This window comes from Spermophilus citellus, assembly GCF_964194105.1.
Source record: "Spermophilus citellus genome assembly, chromosome: 14".
NCBI lineage: Eukaryota > Metazoa > Chordata > Mammalia > Rodentia > Sciuridae > Spermophilus > Spermophilus citellus.
Window position 1 is genome coordinate 81,106,672 of NC_138194.1, and position 23,043 is coordinate 81,129,714.

At 33.8% G+C, this 23,043-nt stretch overlaps 1 pseudogene across 1 annotated transcript in view; it reads left to right on the top strand.

The window, feature by feature from the left end:
* The window catches only part of LOC308633512 (G2/mitotic-specific cyclin-B2-like), a 75,197-nt pseudogene that overhangs the window by 11,200 nt on the left and 40,954 nt on the right, over window positions 1-23,043 (top strand). The window contains exon 2 of the transcript in view: window positions 1,517-1,649. The product of the transcript in view is annotated as a G2/mitotic-specific cyclin-B2-like (transcript). The remainder of the gene's footprint in view (window positions 1-1,516; window positions 1,650-23,043) is intronic.

A 23,043-nucleotide genomic window follows, 5' to 3' on the forward strand; every position in this document is an offset into this window, starting at 1 on the left:
TGTAACCCAAGCATCTCATTCCTTGCATTTACTCAAATGAATTAAAATTTTATGTTCACCCAAAATCCTGAATGTAAATGATCATAGATTCTTTGTTTCTAATAGCCAAAAACTGGAGCAACCAAGATAATCATAAACAGGTTAAAAGACAAACAACTTGCGCTCTCTTGGAGTGGAATACTACAGAGCAATAAAAAGAATTACTTCCTAATCATGCAGCAACTTGAATTGTTTGGGAATGAATTTTGTTACAAGAAGAATGCTGACCCCTTGGCATGACTAGTTTAGGAAAATGAAAGTGAGCCTCCCATTTAATGAGTTCCCAAAATGTCCAAATATAATTTTCACTCAAGATTTCCCCAATGGGATTAATCTCAGCTTAGAAGTTGGCCTGGAATCTCTTCCTAGTTTGGCTTTTCTCCCCTCCTTTTCCTGTCTCCTCCATTTATATATATATATATATATATATATATATATATATATATATATATATCCCCCCAGGGAGTATTGTCTAGTAAATTTCAGGCACACTAATTCCCCTCTCAGTATCTGCTTCTGGCTAACCCAAACTAAATCTTTAAAATAAAACTAAATTCAAAAGTTCTTTCTGAAAACATTTTACTGTCAATTTTTTTTTCAGGGGGTACTGGGGATTGAACTCCAGGGCACTTGATCACTGAGCCACATCTCAGCCCTATTTTGTATTTTATTTAGAGACAGAATCTCACTGAGTTGCTTAGTGCCTCACCATTGCTGAGTCTGGCTTTGAATTCGAGATCCTCCTGTCTCAGCCTTCTGAGCCGCTGGGATTATAGATGTGTGGCACTGCACCCAGCTGTCAATATTTTTATTTAAGTTTTACAGCATTGTTTTGATTTCATAACTCTAATGTAATAATTAGGAAAATCTATTTATATAATGCACTGAACATATATATCCTCAGACAAATAATATAACTTTAAATTATAGTAAATATGAACAAATTTAATTAAACAACTAAATCTGTTTCTGAATTTGGTAACATTATGTATGTAATTAAAGACTCTTTAAACTTGTAAATGGGAAATAAACTGTAAAGAAGTTTTTGCAATTCTTCAATATAGATTCCTAGATTTCAAAGCCAGAGAGATCTTTACTGATTCATGTGCTATTATACAATAAGTTTGTAATTAAAACAGAAGAACCACAAGAAATGTATTTAACAACTAGAGGAGAAAAAAGTGTAAATAAACTAACCATTTTAACTTAGTTTTGTTTTTGTTAAATATTATTTTTATTTTCTTGTCTTATATATAACAGTATGTCACTGGTTCATTTTATGGTCAATGGATCCCTGTGAGTTTCTAACAAGTTTTTAAGTTTCTTAGCATTACTTCAAAATGCTGAGGTATTTTCATCATTTTATTATTCACATTCATGCACTCACATGAAAAAAATTTCAGTTTACTGAAAAATGTCCTGATGAAGCAATTAAAATGTTAACTATACGGAATCTCTAATTTATGTGTCTTTTAAGATTTTTGGCAGACAGAAAGAGCACACTTCAGCCATGCATAAGAAGTACAAGATTTGCCTTGAGGAGTTGTCTGCAATTGAGTTGCCAGCTGAACTAGCTGCTGCTGCTGTCATGGGACACCACCTTTTTACCTGTAAGAATGACTAGAAAGCAATAGTTGCTCAGATTTAAGTATTTGGAGACACTTTCTCACACACACACACAAAAAACAAATAAGCCTTTCACTTTAAGGAAAAAAAAGAAATTATTGCTAATGATAAAAGTTGATATTTAAATGAAAGTTGGTCTAGAAAAACTTGTAACTGGGCTGGGGGATGTGGCTCAAGCGGTAGCGTGCTCGCCTGGCATGTTTGCAGCCCGGGTTCAATCCTCAGTGCCACATACAAACAAAGATGTTGTGTCCACCGAAAACTAAAATAAATATTAAAAATTCTCTCTTTCTCTCTCTTTAAAAAAAAAAGAAAAACTTGTAACTGCCACTCTGAAAATGACAGTTTTTTTTCACATTTAAAGAATTTTATGATAAAATTGGTGATATCAACAGAAATAATTTTTCTACATTATATATTAAAATATGATGAACTTTGGAGGTGCTCTGTAGCTGAGAACAATTATTTTACAAATGATCAGTGATGATGTTCCAAATCAGGCTAGAGTAATCTGTTGAGAGTACAAATTGGACTAATGGATTTTAATATAACAAGTCCTTGATATGATTTGAGATTCCACTATAGCTTTTGGTATGTTATCAAATAGGAATATTCACAATTATATGTAAAGGTTATTTTCCAACAACATCAAAATACCTCTTTTTTTTTCTTTTTTTAACTACAAAATTCTTCTTATATTCTTTTTTTTTTTTTGAAGACATTTTGTATTTATTTATTTATTTATTGCTGAATAGGAAAGCATGTCCATTTTTAATGTCAATAAATATCCATGCACATTTATCCCACATACCTGTATTATAACTGTAATATGAATATCCTATAATTTATTTGACCCCAGAATCAGAAAGAAAATCAGAAGCTGACTGAGATAAACTCCGATTCTAAACTTCCCTGGATATTCTATTCAGAACACATTTGGACATTCATTCAGGATGCAGTCATTTATTTTGTGTCCTAATGCAATATCAGAGAAGGCTGCAGCAAACCTGGGAAGTAATGGAAATGTTAAAAGGTTTACAAAGCAGGCTACATCCTGCAGTATTTCCCCAAATTCACTGGAACATGAGTTCACTATAGGACAGCAGAGAAGCTCTTGCCTGCTGTAACCCCCACCAGTGTTATTTTGCACCACAGAGTATCATAAATGTTTGTTGATTTAAGAGCAGAAATGAGAGGAGGGCATACATGACCCTTCCATGAGCCACAGAACACTGAATGTCAGTAGTTGCTCTTTCAGTGCTGCTAAAGTTGAGGTTAAAGCACAGTTCTTTGGAATGAAGACAAAGAGGAACAATGGAAAGTCCCAGATATTACTAGGAAGAAATTCCAAAAGGTACCCTAAAATACAAGGAAAGCAACTCTTCCCTTCATACTAAAAAGGGAAAAAGAATTGATTAGAAGGTGAGAGCTGGTCACAGTTAAGAGCACAAGCCACAGTTAAGGGTATCATAAGGTCTGAGTATTAAATATGATCAAGTTCCAAGCTTCCAAATGCTAATTGATATTAGCTTCACCTTATGGACAAAGAAATCTACCTAGCTAGGGTCTACAAAGCTTTTATAATCAGTGAAAAGAAGATATGATATTTGAAGGTGAAGATTGCAATTTGTATCTCATAGAGAGAAATGGGTAGGCAGGTGTGTGTGGCTTTGGAGAGTGAATGACAGCCAGTACTGTTGATAAAATCAGTTTAAAAGTTTTAAAGTCCCTGGGCCAGGTAGAAAGAGCCTAACCTTCAGTTTTCTTGATAAGCATCATGCCCACATTTTTTTTCTCTGTAACAGCCTTTCCTTCCTTCCTTCCTTTCTTTCTTTCTTTCTTTCTTTCTTTCTTTCTTTCTTTCTTTCTTTTCTTTTCTTTTCTTTTTTTTTTTTAATTATTTTATTGTTGGTTGTTCAAAACATTACATAGTTCTTATTATACCATATTTCACAGATTGATTCAAGTGGGTTATGAACTCCCATTTTTACCCCGTATACAGATTGCTGTGTCACATCAGTTACATTTCCATTGATTTACAAATTGCCTTTCTAGTGACTGATGTATTCTGCTGTCTATCCCATTCTCCACTGTCCCCTCACCCCTCCCCTCCCCTCCCCTCCCCTACTCTCTCTCCATCCCCTCTACTATAAATCGTTTCTTCCACTTATATAATTTTTCTCCTACTCCTCCTTTCCTCTTATATGTAATTGTGTATAACCCTGAGGTTCACCTTCCAGTTCCATGCAATTTCCCTTAACTCTCACTTTCCCTCCCGCCTATCATCCCTGTTTAATGTTATTCTTCTTCTCCAGCTCTTCGTCTCTACCCTGTCCTTGGTTACTCCCCTTATATCAAAGAAGACATTTGACATTTGTTTTTTAAGGATTGGCTAGCTTCACTTAGCATAATCTGCTCTAATGCCATCCATTTCCCTCCAAATTCTATGATTTTGTCATTTCTTATTGCAGAGTAATACTCCATTGTGTATAAATGCCACATTTTTTTAATCCATTCATCTATTGAAGGGCTTCTAGGTTGGTTCCACAATCTTGCTATCGTGAATTGTGCTGCTATGAACATCGATATAGCAGTGTCCCTGTAGCATGCTCTTGTTAGGTCTTTAGGGAATAGACCGAGGAGGGGAATAGCTGGGTCAAATGGTGGTTCCATTCCCAACTTTCCAAGAAATCTCCATACTGCTTTCCAAATTGGCTGCACCATTTTGCAGTCCCACCAACAATGAACAAGTGTACCCATTTCCCCGCATCCTCGCCAGCACTTGTTGTTGTTGGATTTCTTAATGGCTGCCAATCTTACTGGAGTGAGATGGTATCTTAGGGTGGTTTTGATTTGCATTTCTCTGACTGCTAGAGATGGTGAGCATTTTTTCATGTACTTGTTGATTGATTGTATGTCCTCCTCTGAGAAGTGTCTGTTCAGGTCCTTGGCCCATTTGTTGATTGGGTTATTTGTTATCTTATTATCTAATTTTTTGAGTTCTTTGTATACTCTGGATATTAGGGCTCTATCTGAAGTGTGTGGGGTAAAGATTTGTTCCCAGGATGTAGGCTCCCTGTTTATCTCTCTTATTGTTTCTTTTGTTGAGAGAAAACTTCTTAGTTTGAGTAAGTCCCATTTGTTGATTCTGGTTGTTAACTCTTGCGCTATGGGTGTCCTATTGAGGAATTTGGGGCCTGACCCCACAGTATGTAGATCATAGCCGACTTTTTCTTCTATCAGACGCCGTGTCTCTGATTTAATATCGAGCTCCTTGATCCATTTTGAGTTAACTTTTGTGCATGGCGAGAGAAAGGGATTCAGTTTCATTTTGATGCAAATGGATTTCCAGTTTTCCCAGCACCATTTGTTGAAGATGCTATCCTTCCTCCATTGCATGCTTTTAGCTCCTTTATCAAATATAAGATAGTTGTAGTTTTGCGGATTGGTTACTGTGTCTTCTATTCTGTACCATTGGTCCACTCGCCTGTTTTGGTACCAGTACCATGCTGTTTTTGTTACTATTGCTCTGTAGTATAGTTTGAAGTCTGGTATCGCTATACCGCCTGATTCACACTTCCTGCTTAGCATTGTTTTTGCTATTCTGGGTCTTTTATTATTCCATATGAATTTCCTGATTGTTTTATCTATTTCTACAAGAAATGCTGTTGGGATTTTGATTGGGATAGCATTGAACTTATAGAGAACTTTTGGTAATATCGCCATTTTGATGATGTTAGTTCTGCCTATCCATGAGCAGGGTATATTTTTCCATCTTCTGAGGTCTTCTTCTATGTCTCTTTTTAGGGTTCTGTAGTTTTCATTGTATAGGTCTTTCACCTCTTTTGTTAGATTGATTCCCAGGTATTTTATTTTTTTGGGGGATATTGTGAATGGAGTAGTTGTCCTCATTTCTGTTTCAGAGGATTTGTCGCTGATATACAGGAATGCATTTGATTTATGCGTGTTGATTTTATATCCCGCCACTTTGCTGAATTCATTTATTAACTCTAATAGTTTCTTTGTAGACCCTTTTGGGTCTGTTAGGTATAGAATCATATCGTCTGCAAATAGTGATAATTTAAGTTCTTCTTTTCCTATTTTTATGCCTTTAATTTCTTTCGTCTGTCTAATTGCTCTGGCCAGTGTTTCGAGGATCATCACAGCTGATCAAGACAAATTGAATGCAGAAGTTGACATGAGAATTCATTTTCTTTTAATTAGCCAAAAATAAAGGAATTTGAAAAATACTAAGAAATTCTATAGTGATCACTATTTTGTTTTAGAAAGTATATTTATATTATAAAAATTTTATTTATGTAGGCATAGGATAGATTTATTGTTACTTTTAAATGAACCAATAAGTATGTTTAAAATGTCTGCTGTAATTTCAAATATATTAATATCAATAGGCAATTAAAGTAAACTCACTGAAGCAATAAAAACTCATTTTATTAAAATTCAATCATTGTCATATATCTCTAAAAAGAACAAATAAGAAAATTTTTAAAAAAGAAAACAATGACCCTATCAGAATAGGATAATAAAAATAAAAATAACAAAAACAACAACAACAAAAATTCTATTGCTGTGTGCATATCTCTTTAAAATGCTAAGTGAGGAGATGGGAAGTTCATACAATGCACATCTTTATATGCTGAAAAGCAATACAATTGCTGGTAAACTGGTAAGCTGACTTCTCAACAGTAATGTGATCCTGAGACTATCAAGTTTGAAATATCCCATTACAGATTTTTCTTTCAAAGGAAATAGATCTGTGCTGGTTTCCATACTACTGTCAATCTTTAGTGTCCAAATGTCTGCTACCTCGATCAATTTGAACACATTTTCAAATAAATCCCTTGCTATGTTTCTGCATACTTCCTATTCCCTACTGAAAATTTAAATATCAAATATATTTATATAAAAATTCAATCTCTACTTTCCAGACTTGCTCTTAAAATCCATGCTATACAAAATAAAGAACAAAGTAAATTTGGTGATTAAGGATATTTGTGCCTAACAACATTGCACTATTACCCTTTCACTAATTTGAGATTCATGGTCAGCTATAATTTTGTCACCCCAAGCATCCAAATTTTCCAGGGACAACTCTTATCATTCAATTCTGTGGAGGCTGTTTCACAGAATGAGTATTTCTGTCCATATAAAATGATGACCTCCCTGTTGATGAAGCCCATCAGGGACACCTGATACCAGCTGAATTAGTGAGCCCATCCATTGGTATAATTGGGGGAAAATTCCCCAATTGATCCGATGCCTTGAATGGAGGATGTTGTGAACTAGCAGTGCTGAAAGCTGTGATTTCACACCATGGGAATCACAGGCCAAGAAAGTCAGAGTCAGAAGAGTGATGCATAGTTGTATCCATCAAGAAAAGCAGGAATAATAAAGAGTTCTCCTTTTTTCTTTTTTCTTTTTCTTCTCATATTCCTTGCAGTGAATTTTAAAAGCAAATTTTGTTTACCCCAGTTCCAGCCCAAATTAAATTACTATAATTAATTAATTGCCAAAATCATCCATTGTCAACTTTTAGTCTAGTTGTTACTTCAGATCACACACATAGGATAGGGATTCTGAAATAAAGAGCACATTGTGTTCTTTAAAACATGTCTTTTGATAGACCCTCAAGTTACTTTCTCTTGTGGTTTTTGTATTTTTATATTTTGTTCCTCCAATTATATCTTACAAGTTCCTGTTAGTTCATATTTCCCTGCCCTTGGCTTTGTTATTAGTATCATATACAATATTACATAGTGACTTCAGCTGCACTTACAACTAATGTCTATCCCTATATGGTAACTCTATTTTTTTCTTTTTTCTTTTCCTTTGGTACTGGGGATTGAACTCAGGGACACTTGACCACTGAACCACATTCCCAGCCCTATTTTGTATTTTTATTTAGAGACAGGGTCTCATTGAGTTGCTTAGCACATCATATTTGCTGAGGCTGGCTTTGAAGTCTTGATCCTCCTGCTTCAGCATCCCGAGCCCCAGGGATTACAGGTGTGCACCACCATGCCCAGTTCTATATGGGAACTCTTGCATCTACTTTCATTTCTAACTCATATCTCTCTTCTGAGACTGAGAGTTATTTATTCTGCTGCTTGTTAAACATATCCAATCAGTACCACCACAGATTTAAAATCAAAATCATATATGCCACTTTCTCCCCAACACCTTTCTTCTATCCATATACTTTTTCCAGTGAAAGATTTATCCACCTGCCAGTTTACTCAGGATGAAATCAGTCTAAATCCTTTGCAATATTAATGGATCCCTCTCTGTAAGCTCCACCCACCATATAATTTCATTCATTAACACTCTTATTTCTGTCTCATAAATATATCCTGAAGAACTTTCTCTCCAAGTTTGCATATTTTTATTATTTTTCTCATGGGCAAGCAAATGAAAATTAAATGATCTTCCTGAGTCTAATCCCCTACTGCTCCGTCCTTCTTTTTGCTGCCAAAGTAATGACGAAAGTGCAAACCTGCTCATGTCAAGTCCCTGATTTTTTTCTCCTGTGGTTTGTCATCAGCACTGAGATATTTCAATGTGAGGTTGTCATCTTTGCTCACTGAAGCACTTAAAAGTTGCTTTTCAGTGGGAAAAGTCAAAAGCAACAGCTATATAGAGAAATGAACAAGTAAACCATGTGCAGAAGAGAATATATAGATACAAGAGTATATATGTATACATATATGTATACATATATATGTGTGTGTGTATAGATTATATATATAGTATATATATATATAATACATATACACACATGTACTATAAATACTTAAGCAAATGCAGTAGGAGTTATATAATGTTATAACTTCTAGACAACTTCTGCTGACAGGTGGTGCTGTTATGAATAGTGGTCCTCTTACCCTAGAATAAGAATAATTAGCTGACTCTGAGACAGATCAGCAAACATTGATGTGATCCACTTTTTCTGTCAGTCAAATCACAGTCTTTATAGCTAATTTACGATATAGACATTGCTGACTACATACTGATATTTCGGTAAAGTCTCAGATTAGAGGGAAAAAAAACACCATCAAAAATAGCACCAAAGTTACTCTTAAGATTTACAAAGAACTCTGAATAACCTGCCTCCCTACAAAGATGCACCCACCTACTGAGCTGTAATGCCAATTGTGTGAAAGAAGGTTCTGTCACTTTCCCTGAATCCTAGTACTACAGTACTTGCTGGAGTTCAGGAATTCAACAGACTTTGTGAAATAAATAAATGAATAAATAAATGGACATGATGCATTCTTAAAGGGCTTGAAATATCCACGAACCATATTCTATGGGAACTATGCTTTTGCCCTTCTTTCATTGCAAATAAAAGATACATTGGAAGAAAAAAAAAACACCTGCAATGTCAATTTGACTAGAGTTGTATTAAGTTTCTAATACTCCTTTTTGGGGGGGGAGGAAGGGGTACTGGGGATTAAACTCAGGGGCACTAGACCACTGAACCACATCCCCAGCCCTATTTGGTATTTTATTTAGAGACAGGGTCTCACAGAGTTTCTTAGCACCTCACTTTAAAGCAAATATGTCAGGATACAGAGAAAGATCTTGTAAGAAACACGCTAATCTGACTGTACACAGATGTAAGTCCTAGAGAATACACAGAAATAAAAAGCTACAGAAGAAATAAAATCTAAAAGCAGTGCTTTAGAAATGGTGCAGTCTTTTTGTTTATTTGTCTTATGATTGTTTGGTTTTAAATCACAGACTTTTGAAAAATCAAAAATTTTTAAAACAACAGACTTCTAACCAGTGAAGCTTTGAGTTATTTAGACTGTGACCGAATCATGAAAGTGGCACTTTCAAGCAATAGATAATCTAGTGTGAAAACAAGCTTGGGAAACATTTTTTCAAGGGTCATTTTTTACTTAAAAATAATAAATTTTCAAATTTATTTTTTATTACAAAATTCCTTAAATTTTGTCTGTTTCCATACAATATTATATTACATTAGATGTGCCAAGTGTCCAATCTCAGACTCTCTTCTTATAAAGCCACTAATGCCAGCAGAGGGCCACACCCTCATCGCCTCATCTAATCCTAATTACCTCTTATGTTTTATTAACACTTATGTTTTATTCTAACACTTACTTCTATTCTTATAACACTGTTTTCATTATTCTGCAAAACTGCTCTCTTTGATAAACATTCTTTGTCATCAACTTGATAAGGAATGTATTCTTTTCACAAATTATTTCTGACTTGCTGCAGTCCGGCTACAGCAAAATAACTGGGGGGTGACGAACAACTTGTGTACATTAATATAGCAGGAGTGGGAGCCGTTTATTGTAGGACAGGAGGGGTATATATACATTCCACACAGCTTATCTTAATTAACATAAACTAGATACAGTCAACCAATAAGGAATCTCCACACTTAATGGCTCGCTGGCCTTACTTCACAAACCACTCCCTCTGCAAAATGCCAGGTGCCATCCAGACTTGTTTACAGACTCTAACATTTGCCAGGCGCCATCCTGACTTGTTTACAGACTCTAAAACTGACTCCTCATTATATTAACCTAACATGTGAACCACTTGTCTTCTCTTAGTTATGAAATATGTTTTATCTGGCATTAACTGCATTTAAATACCATTATAATTTCAGTTTTCTCTGATGTTCTATGCAATGAATTCTAATAATATTTTGTTGCCTTGAAATCCATTTTAAAAACAAGTTGGACTTTCGTGGAGTAGAAGGAGGATTTGGTCTCCATTAAATTTCTAATTTTATGCCTTTTCCCATTTACTCAGTAGGGTTGATTCAGATGTATACCTTATGTAACCACCTTCTGACAACCGCCTCCCTACATTATACCTAGACACAATCTACTTGACTCGCCCTCCTGCCTGTGCTTCAGCTGGACTGCCTAGAGATGCTCCCATGTCCACTTCTTCATATGGCATGACTCTGAAACTCATATTTGCTTGCTATAAAACTACCAATTAGAACTCCCAAAAGGAAACTGTATGGGTAACACGGGCTCCCAGTGAAGACTTTAGTTCACATTCCTCTCACCCTCTAGCTCCCTGCCCACTGGTTGAATGTCCCTGCCTGGGTGGCTCTCCACGTCCTACTGGCCCTGTGGGGGCCTTCTGCCATCTTCTCTCTGGAATATATTTGTAGTGTATTGTTTCTAATATTACATATGTGTTGTTGAGTTGCCTTTTTTGTGTCTCAATTGATCGATACATTCAAACCTATCTTATTTCCCTGTCCGGACTCCCATAGAGGCAGTTATCTGGGTTGAAATAAACTAGTTAAGACCCACGAATAAGTCTGCCAGTATAAATAAATTTCCTGTAAGAGGGACACCTGGTTATAGGTTGGGTACTTAAAAACTAGGCCATCTGCCAGGATAAAGTATCTCCAGAGAGACACTCTGCAAAGTTTTATGACCAAATGTCCTGGAGCCCCTTCAAGGTAGGACTAGTGCATATAGCCACTCTCCTGAGAGAAATCCCAAGACCAAATTAGAGAAACACATGACATCCTCTCACAAAGGACTCAGAACATGGACATCACTCATTTGGCAAATAAATCACCATATGTGTTAAAATTAAAACTTCACATATTCACATGATTTATATCCATCCTCATAGTTAACACTTTGTATACAAAAATTTCATTTGGTCCAATGACTTGTCATTCAAGACTCTGAACTTCTAATTATATGTTAGTTCAGTCTTGCTTTAATCAAATGGCCCTTGCATGCAAATGGCTTCAAGGTGTGACTTCCCAAATGGAATGGCTAGTTAAGCAAGGACCCGGGAACCTTTGGCTATTTCCCCAAAAATGCTATTTGGGATTTTCTTTTTTAACTTCTTGCATTTTACCTGCTAATAGAGATAGAGCTGTTTGTGAAACTGTTATAATAATGGCCCAAACTTGTGTTATTGGGTGCAGGGTGGCAAATAGTGTTGAAAAGAAAGAATGAGATGATAAACTTAGAAAATCCTTCTAGTAACGATGGTCATGCACCCAAGTTCTGCTCTCTCAGTGTAAGTTTCTAAGTGTTATTGACCTTGTTTGCTATTCCAATTCTGTCTTCTCACTCCATTAAAGAAAATATCTTAGGTCGACTATAATAAGGGCAGTGAAAGAGTTGGGCCAGTCTTTCACTTTCTCCAGCATGAGGATTTGTAGACAAATATTTAGGAAGTGAATTATAGATGGAGAGTTGTCCTGAATGATGTTATGTAATCTAAGATGGTAGTAGCAAATATTTTCCCCATTTAAAATATGTTTTATTATTTTGCTAAAAATGTATATGATTTTAGATGGTACTTTTTCCTATACTAGCAATTTACAAAGAAGTTTTAAAGCCAAGACTCTATAACTGAAGAATTGTCTGCATTTTTCTTCATTAATACAGTTCAAAACACTTTAATCTATATCTAACATTAAAGTAGAGATGTACAATTTTCTAATTTTCACACAAATGCTATCCTGTTGTTCACTGTCTCTTACCTTCCCCAGTTGTCCACGTCCATACTAATCTATATGACATTATTCACTATACCAGACGGAAGAAAATTTCCCTTCTCTGACAAACTCAAGCTCTTGAAATCCCCAGAAACAAGGAGAAAAGAGGAAACCTCTCACAAAGAAAGAATTGTCAGTTGTTCTTACAAATCCAGAGTTGAAGAAAGAAGCGCTTGTAATCTTGTTCAATTATGTATTAGGAAGAAACTACTGAGTGAAAATCAGATACTATTCAACCCTCTAGAGATATTAATCTGCATCTTAAAATATATTCAAAGGGGTCAAAATACAGTGTGATTTTTACCGGACACCCACATTCTAAGATGGTCTCTCCATTCCCGATTCCTTTCCTACAAATCAGTCTATTCCTGCAGCTGCTAAATTGTAGTAGTACCTCTACTTGATCTCATTTTTTTCCAAAATAATTTACTAAATCAAAATCATTATACTTCATTTGACTAAATCTTGAATTTATCATACACTGAACATTTCCTGAGGGATATTATGCAGGTCACCTTTAACCATTCTGTAAAGAACAGTGATTAAGTAGTATGGCCAAAAATTAGCCATGCTATCAAATTTATCATTTAATAAAGCCAAAAGAACTAAAGAGTGTTGCATTAGATTCAGGGTTTGCAAGAAGGCTATGTATAAGAAACATGACACAATTTACAGTAATAATCAAGAACTATTTGAGATTAAAGCAATTTTTTTTTCCCTAAAGAAATCCGGAAGCATTTTTGAGAATTAACAGTTAAGTTCTTGCACTGTCTACTTTATACTAGATACTGGAGTCCTGAGAGTATGGAAATGTAGGAAATCTGTTTTACTACTTCACACACTTATGTGGTGTCCCAGACCCACCTAGACCTATTCCTTTTCTATTTCACCCTTCAGAGGAACTACCCATACTCCTGGCTGCACAATCTCTAAAACGCCACATGGCAAAGCAACTATTTACAAAATTACTGCTTCCTAAGTACAATGAATCAGATAATATTTTTGCCCTGCTAAAACACAGAAAATTGTTTGAGCTCTATATTTTTTGAAATGATGCAAGTTAAAATGTACCTAGGAATATAAAGAAGATAATCAAAATATTTTGCCAGCAAAGCACGATTTGCTACTTCCATCTGGAAGACATTTCTTTTATAAAATAACAGAGATTTTTCAACATATCTGTTCTCTTATTATTCATGCTTTAAAACGTAAAATTTTCAAACTTTCTGAATTATTTAAGAGTTAGAATGACCAAATGATTTTGTGTTTACTTTTATTTTTTCATATTTGCATTCTGTCTTCCCCTTATGCTAGCATTTTTTTTTCTCTTCCTATGTCAATGCAGCTTGGTATTAGAGAGAGAAAAAATATATATTATGGGAGTAAAAAGAACTTAAAAGCCTTTCTTCACATGTTTTTCAATCACTTCTGGTTAAAGTTGTTTTTTAAAAAGAAAAATGCCCTTTTTTTTCCTCCAAAGACTAGAAAAAGTAAGATCGAAATTTATTCCTTTGCTGCACTGTATTTGAGTTTAATATCATCAGTGGTAACACAAAAATGAAATCTGTAAATTGTTGTTTTTTTTCTTATTTGACTTGTGTTTACAGTCTACAATATCGATTGTAGCAACTTCTTGGTAAGTATATAAGCTGTAAAGGTTTTACTATTTCTCATGCTTCTGGATTGTAAGGGTTTTCGTTTTAAATATTTATTGCTTGAAATGCCAAAATGTGTTGCTCGGAGAGGTTATATAATTTCTTTTGCTAGGGATGTTTAAGTATAAAACAGATATCTCTCTTACTGTGTTTGTTTAAATGAATTTGTGCCTAGAACCAAGGAAAGACAGCTAGGAATTCTGGAGATGCTTTTAAATGCTGTGAGTTATCAGGTTTGGGTACGGATTTCACAATTCAGACATACCATCTGATGGGCCTTCACACAATCGGAAGTTTACAAAATTGGTTTTATAAAGTACGTTCAAGGAATACATTTAATGAATCATTAACATCTTAGTTTTTAATTTATTTACTTAATTTAACAATCACATAGCATTCATTGACTGCCATAGTCATGTGTGGTAGGTGGAAAAATGTCCCCACAAAAACCTTAAATCCCTGGAACCTATGACTATAACCTGATATAGAAAAGAGCTCTCTGCAGAGGTGATGAAGTAATTTAGCTAAAGATTGAGACAAAGGGGTGATTCTGAACTATCCTCATGGGTTCTAATCCAATGCAAGTGCCTTTGTATAGAAAGACATTAGGGAGATGTGAGGTGGGTGGAAAAGGAGAAGATAGACGCACAGGGGAGGTGACACATGAAGACAGAAGCAGAGAACAAAGTAATAGAGCCACAAGCCAAGGAAAGCCCAGGAATGCTGCAGCAGCATAGGGTAGAAGAGGCAAAAACCTATTTTCCCCTAGGATCTTCACAAGAAGCCCAATCTGCCAGATTTCAGACTTATAGCTTGCAAAACTGTGAGAAAATAAAGCCTGCTCAATCAAGGTACTAAGTGTGAGGTTATTTGTTAATGCCAGCCATAGAAAATTATTATACCATGCTTTCATAGAATTTATATCTAAATTTAAGTAAGCATGAGACAATCACATAAAATCATTTGACTTAACAAATTTTATTTTAGTTGTGGTTATTTAGTCTTATATTTAAAGAATCTAATTACTATTTGATTAATATATGGTACATATATATCATATTACACACAAGTGTACTCATACATACACATTATATATATATATATGTGTGTATATATATATACATATATATATAATAAAATCTGCAATATCTATAGACTAAAGAACCAACTTTGGAACTAGAATTGTATGTCAGTATTGTCTCTTCTGTAAAATATTTAATTGCGCAACTGTAGACTCTTGTGGGATTTTTTATTTCCAATTTTTGATACTGTATGTAAGAGGAAGAATGTGTAATAACTTTTCTTTAACCATCTCAAGTGCCTAAACGGAACCGCCTATAACAAAAGACATTAACATGAGAAAAGCTTAAAAATTTATTTAATTGAAGTTTTAAGTGATATGAGAATGGATTAGCAAGATAAAAGCATAACAAATTTATTTAATCAAAATTTTATGTGACATGAGAACCATCAGAAATGATGATATAAAGACCCAGGGAAAACTACTTTTATGCTTAGGCTTGATGAAAAATGTAAGGCTATATACTAATATGATTGAATAAAAAATGTGATTTAATGGAAATGAACTAAAGGATAAATTCATTTATTTGGATTATTCTTGACCTTTCTGTGTAGCATGCTATCTTCCAGGTATTGGAGTAGGACACCTATCCCATGAGGTGTTCAGGTGAGAAGAATGACAGAGTGTAACAACTCTTAGTTTTATGACTTTCTTTGGACAAGAGGAATTCTAGTTTCTAAGACTTACTTCAGGGAAAAATGAGAGATGGCGGAAGGAGGCCAGAGAGGACTTCTTGCCTTCAGTGCCCTTCCAATCATCTTCAGTTCAAAGTACTCAGCATGCCAAAATGCCATGGGTTCCAAAGTACTTAGAGGTATTCTTTTGAGTCCCCAACACCATCATGAACATCTTTTGTATATGGCACCTGGGACATATGTAACAGAATTTATATATAACTTTATGAATGTAATTACCAAAATGAAAGTGGGAACTCCTTGGGAAAATATTTTAAGATACATGAAATATTGATATAATTAAAATCTCCTCTGCTTTTAATATCTAAAAATAAAAAGGACTATAATGCTTCTATCAAGCTATAAGCTGAATCCATACTATTCTGACAAAGAATTAGTGCCCATGTTGCTCATTGTTGCTTGTTCTTAATATTGTCTTGTTATTATTACTTAAAAACATATGAAAATACTAAATATAACTTTTAAATAAGATTATATAGTACACTTAAAAATAGAAGAAAAAATTGGCTGTAAGAAAAAGTTTCTTTGGTTACAGCTATCATAAGCCTTAGTTATTTCAATTTTTTAAGAATATGTGCTGTTTTAAAATAATAAATTACAATAAATATGATTTGAACATCCAAACTATTTTTAGATTTATGGTTCAAAGTTATATCATCCCTGTATATGTGACAAATTATTTTCTAATTTTTCATGAGAACCCTTAACTATGTATAATACCAGGAAGTTTTCTGACATTACATGAAACTAAACATCCACTTTTAAAAACTTTAATGTTTTTCTTAGGGTTCTTTTAGGTAAGATAACCAAACTAATCATCTTGTTAAATTTTTTCACTATCATCTTAAACTTCAGATTATTACATTTTTTTTCTTATTCATATGAAAAAGAAATCCAACACACACTTATTTAGAAATTAATTAGTTGTCATTAATTAGTTTTATCAACTGTCAATGAGCTTTATAATTTTTATATAATAGCTTGGATGTGTGAAAAAAATTACATTTTAAAATATTTATTTATAAAATATTCTAAAAACAGAAACATTTTGGAAACATTAAATAATACATGTTATCAAAGATAAGAACATTTGTAGCCAATCAGAATAGTTCTTCAAATAGGCACTACTCTTCACCTCCTATACAAATTCTGGGCCTGATAGTCCTGATGAAAACTGGCATTTGGAATTATAAATTTTCTAAGACATTCTGTAGCAGTGTTTGAAGTTATCTTTACTTTGAACATCATAAAAACTACCAAAAAGATTTCCAAATGTATAATTTTCTAAATACATAACATGAACATATATTTCTGTTTATATACTCTCATATATGAGTATGTGTGTGTGAGTGTGTATATGTGTGTGTGTGTGTGTGTGTGTGTGTGTATTTATTTATTTATTTATTACTTATCTATCAATGGTATTGGGGATGATCAGTTTCTAAGTGGACTCTCCATGACCTGGTCCTCTAATATTCTAGTACTATATATAATTCACACTCCTTAATGGGCTGGAGATAGAGATGTACTTCTAATGCTTAGAATATAGTAGAAGCATGGTTGTCACACTAAGTATTAGCATTGGACAACAGAGAGATTTTGGATTTTCTGTAGCTCACCTGCCCTTGTTCTCTCACCTGCTCATTTGGATGAAAGCCAGTTTTGATATTATGGACTGTCCTATGGAAAAGTGCATGTGGCAAGCAACTGGGGGTAGCTTCTGAACAATACCTGTTGAGAAACTGAGTTCAATATCTTCTGAAGAAATGAATCCTGAAGACAATTGAAGGAAGAGTCTTTGAAGAAGACTCTTCTCTTCTTCCAAGCCTGCTAAATCTTCATTAACCAAGTTTTAAACAGATTCCCGAGCAACCAAAATTGTGAGTTAATAGATTGTTGTTTTAAACCACTACATTTGGGGTAATTTATTGTACATAAAATGATATGTACACTATTTCTTTACTAGTCTTTCCTTGATCTTCCTCTTCCTTACAAAAGTAGTAATAAAATTCTTAGCTGTGTCATTCAAAAAAATTACTCTGGTTATTTCTATTGCTGTAATTATTACACAGATAAGTCTAAATTCCAGATATTATAAAACATATGCTATTTAAATTTGAACTGTGGAAAATACTGTCAGCAAAGCCTTTTAGACACTTTGTTTTGACCCCTTTTCTCTGCTGGTTCAGCAATAACATAACTTTGTTAAAAACTGCTCTGACATTATAGATATTATTTCAACATATCTTTATATTTTTCTTTTGTTTCCTCCTGCTTCCCATTATGAAAAGACATTCTCACCTCTTCTTTTGCACTCTGCTTCTGATGTAGCCCCATGGTGCTCTCCTTTTTAATCATAGCTTGTGCACTTGTGTCTATGCATACTTTGGAAAAATAATTCCTTAACTTCATAACTACTTATTCCAAAGATAGTCTTCTCAGAATGAAATAAAAAGAACATATTGAATTCACTTCCCAATTTACATAGTGATTCAAAGTTTCAAGGTGACTTATTTTATGGAATGCTTAAAAAGAAAAAAAATATTTTATAATAATTTTACTTGTTATTAATAATATTAATGGCAAAAGCAATATTTAATAATATAGAAAAAAGCTTTTATGCATATTTTCCTTTTTTTCCTAATAAAATGTCATATACTTGCTAGTAGTAGCCTTATTTTTCACATGAAGAAACTGATGCTCAAGAGATGTTAATCAAATTAGATTAAATTCCAAAACTAAGAAACAATTGTATTGGAAATCAAATTGTTGTGAATTTGAAATTTGGCTTTTAATAGTAACTAAGAATATTTAGCCTAAATAACTAATATCAATAATTTATTGGTGATTCAGAGTTATAGAGCTATGTTTTCTTTATCTGTACTTTGATTTTCTCATTACTTTAATAATGCATTAGCCCAGATAATTTCCAATGAGTGTAAAGATTTAAATGTGCCTTTATTCCCTCAGCTAATTATTAACGTTTCACAGAAAGCCCTCTAACACTGTGTTGAAGTAAAAGCTTAAGATGGGCTCCATTGGAAAGTGAGTATAAAACTTTCCAAGCTGAAGCTACTGAAGTTTGAATATAGTGTGTTAACTGGATTACATTTCACATTTTGGTAAGAAATCTACTCCGTTCCTTATTTCTAAAAGCAGTGCATTAAAGCAGTACTCAACTAATTGTGGAATAAGTGATCTGTAAGTAAAGGAGACAGAATTTCAAAAACAAGATTATTATAGAAGTTCTAGAATAAAGTAATGCTCTGAGGCAAAATAGAAAGTGTTAAAGAGGTTGATGGGCTAATTATTTTGTTGTCTCCTTGCCATGTATTCCCTCTCCTATACTTTCATGCTGTCTTCCAGATAATTCATCTCTCTTCAGCTGCAAAATTTGACTTTCATTCATATGGTTTTAATGTCAACTTTGGTTTTAATGTCAGTGGTAGAGTGCTTGCCTAGCACATGTGAGGCACTGAGTTAGATCCTCAGCACAACAAAAATAAATGAGTAAATAAATAAATAAATAAAGTTGTTGTGTCCATCTACAACTAAAAAAAGTTTGTAAAAATTAATGTAAATTTTAATGGTCTTTATTCAAACACGTTTATTATTCCTTGAAACATAGTAATCATTTTTACTTTATATTCTTTCTCTGGCTATTTTAATACATGAAGCTTCTAAGGATCTGATTTGTTATCATTTTCTGGCTTTCCATCATGGCAAGTTATTTTCTTGTGGGTTCAATCAATTTGTGTTTTTGCCAGTTTCTGATTTTCCATGGAGTTTCTGTTTGTAGAAAATTGAACCTGGAATGAAAATGAATCCTGCAGACAGAATTTTGGTTTTGCATTGGTGCCTGGCTTCCGTGCCAGACAGGGAACACCGTAAACAAATATTTTGGTTTGAGTTTTTTTCAAGTCCTATAATTTGCAAATTCTATCTGAAAATCTGCTTGAAAACTACAAATTTTCAGGAGAATAATTTTCACGCCCCGTGAAGGGGGAGTGGAGCATTGTGTGTAGAGGAGGTAATGGGTATGTGCCTTTGTTTCTAGTGCATTTCAGTAGAATCCAATCAGGCTCAGTCTTGCAAGGATAATAAACCATTTGAGTCTGCTCCATGAATTGGTCCTCATTTAACTTTTACTTCCCTGGACTTCACAGGTCTAGGAATAATGATTCTAAAATTTACCCTTTGGTTAATACTCTCAGGACAAAAGCTAATTTCACTACTTAACTCTGATTGAGAGATTTGGGCCTAAGAATTTTTTACTTCCCTATCAAGTAAAAAAAAAGAAAAAAATCATGTTTCTAGAAAAGAAAGTTCATTACCATGTCTGTAGAATTGATATTTATGTAGCATAGTTTACCACTGTGTAACACAGGAAGCCCAAGTCATACTTTAAGCCATATTTTGTTACATGGTCAATTCACTGTTGCTCCACTCCAAATTTATGATAATAAAAACTTTTCTTCAGTTTATAATGTTCATCTTTATTAACTGTATACTGAATCAATACATAAGATGTTCTGGATTAGACAGATGAATTATTATTTACATAATAATTTCCCCATCTTTACATATAAATATTTACATAATAGTCAATACATGTGCCTTCTTTGCCCCAGATCGTACCACTTGAACAACATGAAGAAACCCAGATACAAAAATATCTAATATGAGTTTCTAGACACTTCATAGTTCAAGGACAGAGAAAAGCAAAGCTTGTCATATATATAAAAGAAATAAGCAACTTCATGTCCTCCCCTCTTAAAAAGAGGAAGAAACCCTTTTATTCCTTGGAGAGGAGATGGAAGGATCCTAGGTTTTCGTATTAATTTACCAGACAGTACATATATCTAATCAAATACCAGGTAAGCCCAAGTATCTCTGCATTCTAAGGCCTAGAGATATCTCCAAGATCCTTATTTCATTTTCCTTTGACATAAAGACACCTCCATATTAGTTACATGTCTTTGTCATTTCCTCACTATCTACACAGTTGTACCTTAACTTTCCCAGATATGTTCCTGACCTAGGAAAAGAAAAAGCAAAATTAATTTTAATTGCTTCAATTTTTACTTTTAAATGGTCACCCTTAACATAAATTCAGCCTAGATTTGTATAAATTGCTTGTAAAATAGGAGAAAAAACAGTGAAGGATAACAAATGATAAGTGCGATACAGAAAATATTAGTCCAATAACTGTGGACTATCTATGTAATATATCTACATTTGCACACTGCTACTAGGTAAAGAAATCTTGAATTCAAACATTTTAAAAGGTTTTTGAAATTCAGTTTCATTTTCTAAGTTGTTTAATTTATTAAACATGTCATTAGAACATTACTCCACAACCTCAAAACAATGAATTTTGTCATTCTTTGGCGTTCATTCTGAAATTGTGCTTCGGTTTAGATTATGTAGTTTCTCAAACACTTGTGTGAGATAGTGCTAGTGTGAGAATCATCAGAAGTGAATAATTAGATTATGAGAGCTGTAACCTAATAGGTGGATTGATAATTTGAATGGAACACTGGGTGGTGACTACAAGAGTTTAAATATTATAAATTTTATTATGTTCTTTCAGGTATTCACTCTGTGCTATGAATTACATGAAATAGCTGCTAAGGTCTTTTGGCAAAAGCCCTCTCTGGGTGCCCAGTTCTGAATTTCTGAAATCTGTTCTGGCTGTCCAGAGTAGATATGGAACATTTTGGAAAAGGATTGAATGTGAAGAGAACTTAACATATGCTGGGGATTCCCTCCATATAATGCAGGAGCCAGAGTCCATCCTAATAGGGAAAAGAGGGTACAGCTTGATTTTTGAAAGGGAGTATAGATTATTCTTTGCTACAACTGGAGAAAATAAAAATACAAATTTAAATAGACAAACAAGGATCCTCATTGAATATAAGCAAAAAAGACATTCATATCAACATGAAACAATTTCATTATAATTTAAAATTATATTGAAAAATACAAGTGTTACTTTCTTAATTCCAATGACCACATAGAATAATGAGATGGTATAATGAACAATATTATTTCCTGAACTCAGTCTCTATTTTTCTAACAATTTTGAGGTTGTGGAGTAATATTCTAATGGCATGTTTAATAAATTAAACAATGTGAAAATGGAACTGAATTTCAAAAACCTTTTAAAAATGTTTGAATTCAAGATTTCTTTGCCTAGTAGCAAGTGTGCAAATGTAGATATATTGCTACCTTTCACTTTTTTATATTCTTCAATTGCAGATATCCAATAACACACATGAAATTTAACAAGATGGGCTTGTTGCTTATTGCAAAGAGGGACTCTACACACCATGGTGCATTTTGAGGAATCACAGTAGGAGGATGTTAGGACTTAGATTGACTCTAATTATGGATGATTTGGGTGAAGGTTCAAGAAAATGGGTATTGCTGTTGGTTGGATGCTGTCAAGAGGCAAGGGTATCGATTGGGTGTCTTAATAAATATTACTCAGAAGGGAGACTAGAGAAGGGCTGAAGATAAAAATTGATAAGAAGCAACTGTCATTTATCTTGGCTAGATAGAAAAGCCTTCATTGTTTTGTGGTTTGTTTTGTCTGTGTTAAAGTTTATAGAGTGGTCTTGTGTTCTATGTCACTTTTATGGTCTCAGAGAGGGGTTTTCTAATATTGAAGTTTATTGAGATTGTTGGAAAAAACTAAGACTGGCCTACATCCAATCCATCTCATAAAGATGCAGAGGGTGAGTTGTGTCAGGACAAGTTCTCTACATCAGGGGCTGCATTTTTTCTTTTTCAACTTTCTTCCAAGTGAAAACAGGCTTTAGCACTTGACACGGGTCTCTAGAAGCCAGGGGACTGCACTCTGGCAATAAGACTATTTCTTCCATAACAAGGGCCAGTCTTCATCTCTTATCCCCAAACTCCCAATTTACCTAACCCTGTTCTGTTTTTCTGTGTCATTGATCACCATTTAATATTATAAAATATACTTTTTAAAAACAGTCCCTCCATTAGAACATAAATTACATGATTTTACCTTTGTTTTACTTTTTGTGCAGTCCAAATATCCAAAATGGAATGCAACAAAGAAATTGCTTAAAAATATTCAAGAAATGAAATAATACAAAAAAAATTACCATAACCCTAAATCATTATTTTCCAGATTGAAGTGATCAACCCAACAAATACCCATTCCACCATATAAAGTAAAAATAAAAATCTTAATATCTAAACACAAAGTATTTCAAATGTTCTGGATAAACAGTCTTAAATCCAACAGAGAAAAAGAAACAATTACTATCAAGTTCAAAACTTTGTAGTTCATAACTACAAAGGATATTAGAATTTTCTATGGCCACATTTAAAGTAGAAGAAAATTGAGAAAAGCCTTAAACATTTTTAAGGAAA